Source organism: Gossypium arboreum, chromosome 13 (genome assembly GCF_025698485.1).
Source record: "Gossypium arboreum isolate Shixiya-1 chromosome 13, ASM2569848v2, whole genome shotgun sequence".
NCBI classification, from domain to species: Eukaryota; Viridiplantae; Streptophyta; class Magnoliopsida; order Malvales; family Malvaceae; genus Gossypium; species Gossypium arboreum.
This window is the reverse complement of record NC_069082.1, coordinates 56,942,346-56,955,514: the sequence shown is the minus strand read 5'-3', so window position 1 is coordinate 56,955,514 and position 13,169 is coordinate 56,942,346.

Below are 13,169 nucleotides of genomic sequence, written 5' to 3'. Positions count from 1 at the left end.
TTCCTAAAGTGGTCGGCCGATCCACACTTATAGCGAGAGCGATCACGAAACCAACAGCTCCCGAATGCCATTTGCCACAATGTTGACACTCGCCCTCTCTCGGCGATCATTTCCACCGTGGCGATCAAGTGACTCGTGTGGTCACAGGGGTCGATCGCGTCCTCGTCTAGAAAAGCCCAAAGCCTCTAGACCGGTTCACATCATCTCGAAATCTCTTGATTGCTGTTGAAGAGACTTTCCGAGGACCTCTTCGAATTCTCCAATTCCCACATCAGCTTTTGTTTCTCCTTTCTAAGCTCTTCGACTTTACAAGCTCGCTCAACAAGTACTACGATCTCGTATTTCGAGAATGCCAACGAACATCCTTATATCATCATTCAGCCCATCCTCGAAGCGTTTACACATAATAGCTTCGGACGAAATGCATTCTCGCGTGTATCGGCTAAGCCTCACAAATTTTCGTTCATAGTCGGTGTAGACATAGAACCTTGCTTAAGATCAAGAAATTCCCTTCGCTTTTGGTCGATGAATCTCGGTGATATACTTTTTTTTTTTTGAACTTGGTTTGAAAGAATTCCCAAGTCACTTACTCTCTAGGTACCACGAAGTCGAGTACTCCACCAATAGTAGGTGGAATCACGTAGCAAGGAGATGGTACACTTTAAGCACTCATCGGTGTACAAGATAGCTCATCGAGCACCGGACGATGTTGTCCAACCAAAATTCAGCTCGTTCGGCATCATCATCATCCGTAGCTTTAAATTCAGTGGCCCCATGTTTTGAATCCTATCGATTGGGGCTTACTTGACCTTATTTGGTCGATTCTGGGAGGTATTGTAGGTCTTGAGGTTGCATTTGTCGGGAATGGAGGTTGTGGGACGGTAGTGTTAGTTCGAATGTATTGATTAAACCATTCGTTCATCACACTATAAAAGGCTTGCCTAGCCTCATCATTCGGATTGCTGGCCATAGGTTGAGAGTCCGGCGCTATCCCTTGTGCGGGAGCAGGCGCCACACTCTCCACATCATCAGCTATTGCTCGGTTGGGATCGGGATCCATTGCTATAAACAAACTCAAAGTCAAATTGTCGTAAATCACCACACTATCGATTCATCATTTAATGGCATGTATAGCTAGACCCCAAACACCTCACGGTAGTCCTAGAATCGACTAAACCTGGCTCGATACCAATAAAATTGTAACACCCGAACCCGAGACCATCGCGGTGTCGGACACGAGGGTTAGCAAGCCAAGTTCACTTGTTTTGCCCATCCATTGGACATTTCCAGTCAGGCTGGAAAAACTGCATCACTGTCGCCTTAAAATCATATCTCGAGTTTCAAAACTCGGAAACTGGTTTCGTAAATTTTCCTGAATTTAGACTCATATATCCATCCATGGATTTATTTCTAGAATTTTGGTCGGGCCAATTGGTACAGTTTATTAGTTAAAGTCACCCATGTTACAGGGATCGACTGCTCTGACCTTCGCGCGGTATAACTTGAATATCTCTCTGTACAGGGCTTTAATGCTGGTGCCGTTTGTTTCTAATGAAAATAGACTCAAAATGGAATCTGTACATATAAGGTATGTCTCCTAATTCTTTCTGGATAATTTATAGTAAATTTTAAAGTTGCGACAGGGAACCCAGAAACCGTTCTGGCCCTGTCTTACAATAGCTTTAATATCTCTTAACATGTAACTCCTATGACCATTTCGTTTCTTCCATATGAAAATAGACTCATCAATGTTCATTTACATAGCTGATTCACTATTTAATACCATTTCTACAAATTTTGGTGATTTTTCACATTCACGTTACTGCAGCTGGCAGCATCTGTTTTTAAGGTAGGTCTTACCTATTTTGTAGTCTCCATGAACCAACTAGTCTTGCCTTACATAGGTCCACATATGATCATTTTAACCATGCCAATGGCTGATCATGTGACCAACATTCCATTTCCAATTCATAGTCACATCATGACACCATATATATATATATACAAACCGCAAATAGTTTAAGTTGATACTTCACTATTACGAGCCATTTTCGCATGGCCGTACACATATACATCATAACATATTTAAACCAACAAGGGGTAGTCCTATACATGCCATTTCAAGTTCAACCAAGAATTTATACCAAAATGGGGGCTTGATAGTGTGGATGACTTCGACTTCAACGATCCCGAATCCGATTGCTATCGGCGAAATCTAGAAAAGCGAGAGCCAAAGTAGCGGAGTAAGCATTTTTATGCTTAGTAAGTCTCAAGGAATATAATCAACTCTAATTACAGCAATACATTCACATAGTTAAATGCATCATTTCATTAATGCACATTCACATAATCATACTTACTTCACCATCCCAACTCTTATGTTCATACACAAATAACGGCTTCATTAAGGCCGATAACTCGTTCCATCATAGGGCGGATATTCGACGCTCTTACTCCTAGCGCAAAGCACACACCGCACTTACCTTGTCATTGGGAAATTTCACAAGTGCATTAGCTGAAATTTTCCAGCAAGCTTATAATTTTCAAATCACATACCTTCGGAGTTTAACCGGATGTCGCTACTCGATCAATCACCTTGGGACATAGCCGGTTATGGTAACCCGCACCAAGGCCTCACGGGACTTAACCCGGATATCACGATTTGCACAAATGCCTTGGTCTTAGCCGGATAGAATGACTCGCACGAATGCCTTGGTCTTAGCAGGATGTAGCCACTAGCACAATTGCCTTGGTCTTAACCGGTTATAATTTCCAGCATAATTGTCTTCGGGGCTTAGCCCGGATATCATTCAATTTCTCATGCACACATACATCAATAATCATTGGACATACATATTTATTTTCGTTACTAAGGCTCAAACACAATTATAATCATTAGCATATTCGCCTTCGGGACTTAGCCCGGGTGGAATTCAAATACTCATACACACATAATCAATAATCATACACATCCATATTTCATCTCACATAATTCAAGTAAGGTCACTTCTTGAGGACTTACCTCGGATGTTGTCGAACGGCTTTTACGGCTATTCGATTACTTTTTCCTTCCCCTTGTCCAATTGTGGCCCTCTTAGCTCTTGAGCTAATTCAAACAAATTCAATTTATCAAAACCTCATTGTGCTAGCTTATGGCGAATATGACAAGGAATTTAAATGGTCATATGGCCACCCTTTAGCTTGAATACACAATGGTCATGCACATTTTATACTACATCAAGCAATTCAATACAATTTATTCGAGCATCAAGGAAAAGCTAAGGCCTTCAATAGGCTACCCAAGGCCGAATATACTTGTCCATGTTGAGGCCAATTATGCACTTAATACCACACAAAAACAGCATGCATTTTACTAGTTAATGCTTTGCATATTGTAGCTCAAAACTTACAATATAGCATCAAGCACTCATATGTGTGCTAGGCAGAATGTGCTTACAATTTCACAATTATTCTTCAACATCTTCTTCTTTAAACAAACTTATTCATCACTTCCTTCATAACCAAAACATCATGTGCAAACATATATATACATATATGAGCATGGCGAATTTCAAGGTGTCCATAGCCATCCAAAACACAAATTTTAACTAACATGCAAGAAGCATGAACCATGCTCATGAATGCATCATGGCCGAATATGACAATCATGCTCCTTTTCAACTTCAATCATGATAAAACAAAAGGAAAGCTCAAAATCTTACTCAAGAGTAGACAATCCATCATTGCATGCATCATCATCAAGCTTCACACTTAGCATGCAATGGCTTTATCACCATAACAACATTGGCCAAATACCATTTCCATGGCTTAACAAAGATTTGAGCCATGGCTAACATGCACATCAAGTTAGCAACCAAAACATGCATGAAACTCCTAACACAACCTCATACATACCTTAATCTTGATGCAAACTTAGCCAAATCTCCTTCTAGATCTCTTCCAAACCAAGCATGAAGCAAAATCCTCCTTCTTCCTTAGTTTTGGCTCAAAGAAAGGATGAACAAAATTTTTTCTTTTCTTCTCTACAACTCACGGCAATGGGGGGATTACCACACTCACACACACATTTTTTTCATTTTTTATCACCCATACACCTTTGTTTATTATTTCACCCTAATGCACCAACAAAACATGTTTCATGACATGTTTAGCCCATCCTCCCTTGTCATGGCCGGCCACCACCTATAAAAGGGGAATTTGACATGCAAGTCCATTATTTTGCATGCATGCTTTAATTAGTCATCACACATTTCCTATCATACTTTCAAAGTTCATTACTAAGTCCTTTCTTGTGGAATTCACCCTTATAACACTAAATCAATCATCATAAAATGTCATACATGAGCACACACATATTATAGGCATCAAAATAAATTTTTAATTATTTTTATGCCTCGGTTTTGTGGTCCCGAGACCACCTTCCGACTAGGGTCAATTTTGGGCTGTCACACCACACGCCCAAATTGCCTTCGGGTCTTAACCCGGACATAGCAACTCGCACAAATGCCTTAGGGTCTTAGCCCGGATATAACAACTCGCACAAATACCTTCGGGTCTTAGCAGGATATAACAACTTCGCACAAATGCCTTGGTCTTAGCAGGATATAACAACTTCGCACAAATGCCTTGGGCCTTAGCCAGGATATAACAACTCGCACAAATTGCCTTGGTCTTAGCCAGGATATCATTCAAATGCTCATGCACACATATATCAATATTCATGACACATCCATATTTCATTTCCGTTACTAAGGCTCAAACACAAGTCATTTATCAAACCTTTCCAATTTGGCTCAATAGCCACACACAAAAGCATGATTTCAATTGGCTTTATAACATAGGCTCTATGCACATTCGGCTATCCGCCATAATATGACAAATCATTTCAATATAAATCAAGTAGGGTCATTACTCAAGACTTACCTCGGATGTTGTCGAGCGATTTTGACGGCTATTCGCTCACTTTTCCTTCCCTTATCCAACTTTGGCCTCTAAGCTCTTGAGCTTAATTCAAACAAATAGAGCTTACTTAATAATTTATAAATTTAACAATCCGATTAAATACATTTATATTATACAATTAGGCACGAATAGCTTTATTGACTAGTTATTCAAGCATTATACATGTGCTCTACTCATGCACCACCGAATAATAGGACTAGCTTAATACCTTGCATTTTCGAATTCATAGACATCATTTCGTTCCTCTCAACACACATTTTGTCCCTAACCATCATAAGAGCCCAAGGCATCACTTACAATGCCGAATTCCAATTAAGTCTACCATCATAGCATTATCATATTTATGCACTTGGTAAGTTGCATTTGAACACATTCGGCACTAGGTGTCCAAACCAATGTTCCTCGAACATTAAACTCAATTTATAACCCATTCAAAATTCCTTAGCAACAAGCATTTAACAACAATGTACTTAACCAATTCCTTAAGCACACATTGGCAACATATATATATATATGTCAATGACTAAAACACTTAGGCCGATTCTTTCCATTTTGTATCTATGCACCTATTTGATCATTAGTTTAGTTCAAACACCCTTACACCAAGATTCATCCAATTTAACATGAAACACAAACCTAAATCCTCAATAGCTACCATGGCCGAAAGTTCTAGTCATCCCAAAATTAAAATTCTTAGCATGGGCTACCTAGAGGATTTGATGACTAGTTCAAATCTCAAACCATTTAACATACTTATCAAAATATATAACATTACCACCATTTTTCTTTAACCTCTACCATGGCCGAATGTTCATATCACCATCCATTTCAAAGATTTCGGCATGGTTAAGTAAGGGACTTAGAATCTAGCTTAAAACCATGCTAAGATTTTAAAGGACTAGTTTGAGTTTCTTACCTTAATGAAGGCCTACCATGGCCGAATGGCTCCTCCTCTTCCTCTCTTAGAATCGGCCAAGAAGAAAACATGAGAAAGACTCCTTTGTTTCTTTTCTCTTTTCCTTATTTTATTTACTTATGTTATAAAATATAAGCTACTAACTAATAATTAATGCATATTATGTGCATATAAGCCCCTCATGGCCGACCACTACTTATGATTTATGGGAAATTTGACATGCAAACCCCTCATTTTTGCATGCATGATCAACTAGTCATCACACATTTCCCCATCATACTTTCAAAGTTTACTACTAAGTCCTTTCTAATGAAATTCACATTTATAACTCTAAATCAAGACATCAAAAATGTCACACATGAGTTAACACATATTATAGGCATCAAAATAAATTTTAAATTATTTTTATGCCTCGGTTTTGTGGTCCCAAAACCACATTCTGACTAGGGTCGTTTTAAGGCTGTCACAATTCGACCACTTTTTCCTTCCCTTTATCGGATTTAGTTCCCCTTTGCTCTTGAGCTTAATTTAACAAATAAATTGATTTAATCATTTGAGCATCGAAAAGAAGAACTCAAGGTACTTAGCCCACATATATTCATTAGACATTAAAGTCGCATATGTACGGAATCATGAATCAAACTCAACACATTAGTTAATACTCTCCTTAGCCGAATTTTCTAAGTCAAGATAAAGCCTTCAATATGCTTACCTATGGCCGAACAACACCTCAACCTATGTACTCATTCATGTGGCCGATTATGCATGTCTATGTTGAGGCCAATTATATACTCAATACCACACGTAAATGGCATACCTTTTACTAACTAATGCATTACATATTATAACTCAATACGCATCCATCATGTATTCCATAACCGAAACACCATCATATGTAAATATATACCTTGAGATATTGTATATGTCATACCAATTCGTTATGTGCAAACATATATATATATATACATATATATATGTGCAAGAGCCGAATCTCAAAGTTGATTATAACTAAACATGAACATAAATCCAAAACACAAATCTTACCTACCATGCAATAAGCATAAATCATACTTATGGATATACCATGGCCGAATACATCACAACACCATACCATTTCAATTTTGGTCATGATTAAACAAAGAATTTAATGTCTCACTCAAAAATGCTAAAAAGAAAATCCAAGAGTCATCAATCCACCATCACATGTATCATTAACAAGCTTCATATTTAGCATGCAATGGCATTAACACAAAATCCACCTTGGCCGAATATCATCCCCATGACATAGCAAAGTTTTGAACCATGGGCTAATTAGGACTCAAGCTAGCAACTAAAAACATGCATGAATCTCATGGCACAACCTCAAACATACCTTAATCTAGATACAAGTATGGCCAAACCTCCTCCTAATCCTCTTCCAAACCAAACATGAAGCAAGAACTCCTTCCTTCTTCCTTAGAATTTTCGGCCCCAAGAAATGAAAAAAGGATGAACAAATTTTTTTTTTCTTTTTCTTTCCCTCAACTCACGGCAATGGAGGGGGGGAACACTCACACCATTCTTTTTTTTTCTTCCATTTCTTTATTACCCATACTCCTTATTTTATTTTTCCTAACATACACCATTGTCACAACATGTTTTATGACATGTTTTGCCCATCATCCTTTGTCATGGCGGCCACTAGCAAATAAAAGGGGAAATTGACATGCAAGTCCACCCTTTGATTACGTGCACTAATAGATCCTTATAGATTTACCTATTACATTTGAAAGTGTCACACATAAGTCCTATCGACTAATTTCACATGCAATTTACTAAATCGAAGCTTAAAACTTTCACACATTCATAATCACATATTTTAGACAATAGATATCATATTCAAATAATTTGGTGATTCGGTTTAGCGGTCCCAAACCGCTTCCGACTAGGTTCACTTTAGGTGTCACAACTCTCCCCACTTAAGAAATTTTCGTCTAGAAAATCTTACCGATAAATAAGTTTGGGTATCGTTCTTTCATGGCATTCTCGGTTTCCCAAGTAGCTTCTTCGACTCGTGTTTGAGCCATAACACCTTTACTAACGGAACCCTTTTGTTTCGGAACTCTTTCACTTCACGAGCTAGGATACGAATCGGTTCTTCTTCATAACTCAAGTCAGATTGAATTTCAACTTCTAATGGATTAATCACGTGTGACGGATCGGATCTATAACGTCGAAGCATCGAAACATGAAAGACGTCGTGAATCTTTTCAAGTTCAGGAGGCAAAATCAATCTATACGCAACTGGACCAACTCGTTCGGAGATTTCGTACGGCCCAATGAATCTCGGGCTCAACTTGCCCTTACGGCCAAATCTGAGTATCTTTTTCCAAGGCGAAGCTTTAAGAAACACTTTATCTCCCACCTGATATTCAATGTCTTTTCGTTTCAAATCCGCGTACGATTTTTGACGATCTGTGGCCGCCTTCAGACTTTCACGGATTACCTTTCCTTTCTGTTCAGCATCTTTAATCAAATCAACTCCGAAAATTTTACTTTCACCGAGCTCGGTCCAAAACAATGGTGTACGGCATTTACGACCGTACAAAGCCTCGTAAGGTGCCATCTTAATACTTGATTGAAAACTATTGTTGTAAGCGAATTCAATCAAAGGTAAATACCGTTCCCATGAACCACTAAACTCAAGGATGCAGCATCTCAACATATCCTCAAGTATTTGAATTATCCGCTAGGATTGACCATCGGTTTGGGGGTGAAAAGCGGTGCTAAAATGCAACTTGGTACCCAAAGCTTCTTGCAATTTCTTCCAAAATCGTGAGGTGAATCTCGGATCTCTATCCGACACAATAGAAATAGGTACCCCGTGTAATCTCACAATTTGAGAAACATATAATTCAGCTAATTTATCCATTGAAAAATCCGTGCGTACGGGGATAAAGTGAGCCGACTTAGTCAATCTATCAACGACGACCCAAATTGCATCTTTCTTACTTGCCGACACTGGCAACCCAGATACAAAATCCATTGTTACTCAATCCCATTTCCATTCAGGTATCATGATCAGTTGGAGTAAACTCGTAGGCACTTGATGTTCCGCCTTCACTTGCTGACATATTAAACACTTCGAAACAAAATCGGAAATGTCTCGTTTCATACCATGGCACCAAAACTGACGTCTTAGGTCGTGGTACATTTTTGTACTCCTCGGGTGAATTGACATTCGGCTACAATGAGCTTCTTTCAGAATCATCGAAATAAGTCCTGAATTTCTTGGAACAGACAACCGATTTCTGTACCTCAAACAATCGTCATCATCAATTTGAAACTCTGATTCCACATTCGGAACACATTCAGCCCGTTTTGCAACCAACTCATCGTCGACTTTCTAAGCTTCACGAATTTGATGAATCAATAATGGCTTGGCCTTTAATTCAGCTACTAACACATTGTCGGGTAGAACAGACAAGTGTACATTCATCGCTCGTAAAGCAAACAGTGATTTCCGGCTTAAGGCGTCCGCAACCACATTAGCCTTTCCCGGGTGATAATCAATGACCAGCTCATAATCTTTCAACAACTCAAGCCAACGCCTTTGTCGCAGATTCAAGTCTCTTTGGGTCATCAAATATTTAAGACTTTTGTGATCCGAAAATACATGGCACTTCTCACCAAATAAGTAATGTCGCCATATTTTCAAGGCGAATACGATGGCAGCTAATTCGAGATCATGGGTCGGATAATTTTTCTCATGTGGCTTTAATTGTCTCGACGCATAGGCCACAACTCGACCTTCTTGCATCAATACGCAACCTAACCCAAGTAGGGAGGCGTCGTTATAGATGACAAACTCTTTCTTTGATTCGGCCGCACTAAAATTGAGCTTCCGTCAAATAAGTTTTAGTTGATCAAAACTTTTCGACATTTTTCCGTCCATTCGAACTTAACATCTTTTTGAAGTAGCTTCGTCATGGGTGTGGCTATCATCGAGAAACCTTTACAAACCGTCGGTAGTAACCGCAAGTCCCAAAAGCTCGAACCTCATTAATATTTCTGGAGGCTTCCGTTAAGTATGGTTGAAATTTTGCTCGGGTCAACTCGAATACCGATCGCGGATACCACATGACCCAAGAAGCTAACCTCTCTTAACCGAACTCACACTTCTTGAACTTAGCATATAACTGCTTATCCCGTAAAATTTGCAATACTAATCTCAGGTGCTTAGAATGTTCGGTCTCATCTCTTGAATAGACCAAGATGTCATCAATGAACACAACTACGAATCGGTCCAAATACTGTCTGAAGATCCGATTCATCAAATCCATAAATACCGCAGGGGCATTAGTGAGCCCGAACGACATCACTAAGAACTCGTAGTGACCGTACCTCGTTTTGAAAGCAGTCTTGGGTACATCCGAATCTCGAATCCGCAACTGATAATAACCCGATCTCAAATCTATCTTTGAAAACACTGAGGCTCCCTTTAGTTGATCAAACAAATCATCAATATGCGGTAACGGATATTTATTCTTTATCGTCACTTTATTCAGCTGACGATACTCAATGCACAACCTCATGGTTCTGTCCTTCTTTTTCACAAACAATACTGGTGCACCCCAAGGTGAGAAACTTGGTTGAGCGAAACCTCTATCCGTCAATTCTTGCAACTGAGCTTTCAACTCTTTTAACTCGGTTGGTTCCATACGATACGGAGCTATCGAAATCGACGTAGTCCCAGGTACAAGCTCAATACCAAACTCTATCTCCCGAACAGGTGGTAAACCCGGTAATCCTTCTGGAAAAACATCCGGGTATTCACAAACCACCGGCACAGATTCGAGTTTTATTTCTAACTCCTTATCAGCAAGTACATATGCAAGGTATGCTTCGCACCCGTTTCTTACATATTTCTGGGCTAACATTGATGATATTACAGCTGGCAACCCCTTTAAGTCCGTAGACTCAACTCGGATCATCTCGTTATTTGCGCACCTCAAATCCATAGTCTTGCTTTTGCAATTCACAACCGCATCATGCACGGTCAACCAATCCAAACCAAGAATAACATCAAATTCATCAAACGGAAAAAGCATCAAGTCCGCCGGAAAACAGGAACCTCGAATTACTAGGGGACATTTCTTACACACTTTGTCGACAAGCACGTAACGACCCAAGGGATTTGACACCCGAATTACGAACTCAGTAGACTCAATAGGTAAAGTCTTACTGGATGCTAAGGTTTCGTATATATAAGAATGAGTAGAACCAGGGTCAATCAAAGCAATCACATTAGTATCAAAGAGAGTGAAAGTACCGGTAATAACATCTGGCGAGGAAGCATCCTCGCGTACGCGTATAGCATAAGCCCTAGCAGGAGCGCGAGCCTCGGATCTAGTCATAGCATCTCTAGATCCTTTCTGACCGCCACTAGCATTACCCGTATTCCTAGATGGTCTACCCCGAGCAGTGGTAACACCAGGTTTCCTACTCTGATTTTCGTTCTGTTCAGATAGTCTCGGGCAATTTTTGATAAAGTGGTCGGCTGACCCGCACTTGTAACATGAGCGGTCATGGAATCTACAACTCCCCGAGTGCCATTTACCGCAATATCGACATTCCGTTCTGTCCCGACGATCATTTCCAACATCGGCGATCAAGTGACTCGTGTGCTCACTGGGGTCGATCGCGATCTCGTCTAGAGAAACCAAGTGTCCCTAGACCGCCTAAGTCATCTCTAAATTTCTTCGATGATGTGGGAAGGGCTTCCCAAAGACCTCTTCTGAAACTCCTTTGCTCCCATATCGCTTTTCTTTTCTCCATACTTAGCTCCTCGGCTTTACAAGCTCGCTCAACAAGTACCACAAATTCTCGGATTTCCAAGATGCCAACATACTGACTTTATATCATCATTTAGTCCATCCTCAAACGTTTACACATCACGCCACACGAAGAAATGCATTCTCGCATACTGGCTAAGCCTCACAAATTTTCGTTCATAGTCAGAACCGACATGGAACCTTGTTTGAGTTCAAGAAATTCCTTCCATTTTGGTCAATGAATCTCGATCGATATACTTTTCCGAACTCGGTTTGGAAAAACTCCCAAGTTACTTGCTCTGGGCTGGGCTGTGAAGTCAACGTATTCCACCAATAGTAGGCGTAATCACGTAGCAAGGAGATAGTACACTTTAGGCTCTCATCGGATGTGCAAGATAGCTCATCGAGTGCGGATAGTGTTGTCCAACCAAAATTCCGCTTGCTCGGCATCATCGCTGTCCGTAGCTTTAAATTCAAGAGCCCGTGTTTTCGATTTCATCAGCTGGGGCTTATTTGACCTTATTTGGTCGATTCTGGGAGGTATTGTAGGTGAGGGTGGTATTTGTCGGGAATGGAAGTTGTGGAACAGTAGATTAGTTCGAATGTATTGGTTGAACCAATCATTCATCACGCTATAGAAAGCTTGTCTAGCTTCATCATTCGGATTACTAGTATTAGGTTGAGAGTCCGCCGGTGCTGTCCCTTGTGCAGGAGCAGGCGCTACACTCTCAAGATCATCAACTACCGCTCGGTCGGGATCGGGATCCATTACTATAAATAAACACATTTGCAAATGTCAGAATTCACCACACTATCAAATAATCACATAAAATGGCATGTAGACCCAACGCATTACGGTAGTCCTAGAATCAACTAAACCGTAGCTCTGATACCAATAAAATTGTAACACCCCGTACCCGAGTCCGTTACCGGAGTCGAACACAAGGTGCGTACAGACTTAACTTAATTATTTTCACAGTCCATTTAAAAAATTTCCAGACAAGCTGGTTACTGCATCACTGTTGCCTTAAAAATCATATCTTGAGTTTCAAAACTCGAAAATCAGTTTCGTAATTTTTTCCTAAAACTAAACTCATATGTCCATCTACAGATTTTTTTCTAGAATTTTTGGTCGAGCCAATTAGTACAGTTTATTAGTTAAAGTCTCCCCCGTTTCAGGGTTCGACTACATTGATCTTCATGCATTACGACTTGGATATCTCCCTGTACAGGGCTTCAATACTGATTCCATTTGTTTCTATAGAAAATATACTCAAATAGCAATCTATACATATATGGCATGACTCCTAATTATCTCTGGTTAATTTATAATGAATTTCCAAAGTCGGAACAGGGAATCCAGAAACCGTTCTGGCCCTGTTTCACGAAAACCTAAATATCTCTTAACATACAACTCATATGACCGTTTTGTTTCTTCCATATGAAAGTAGATTCAT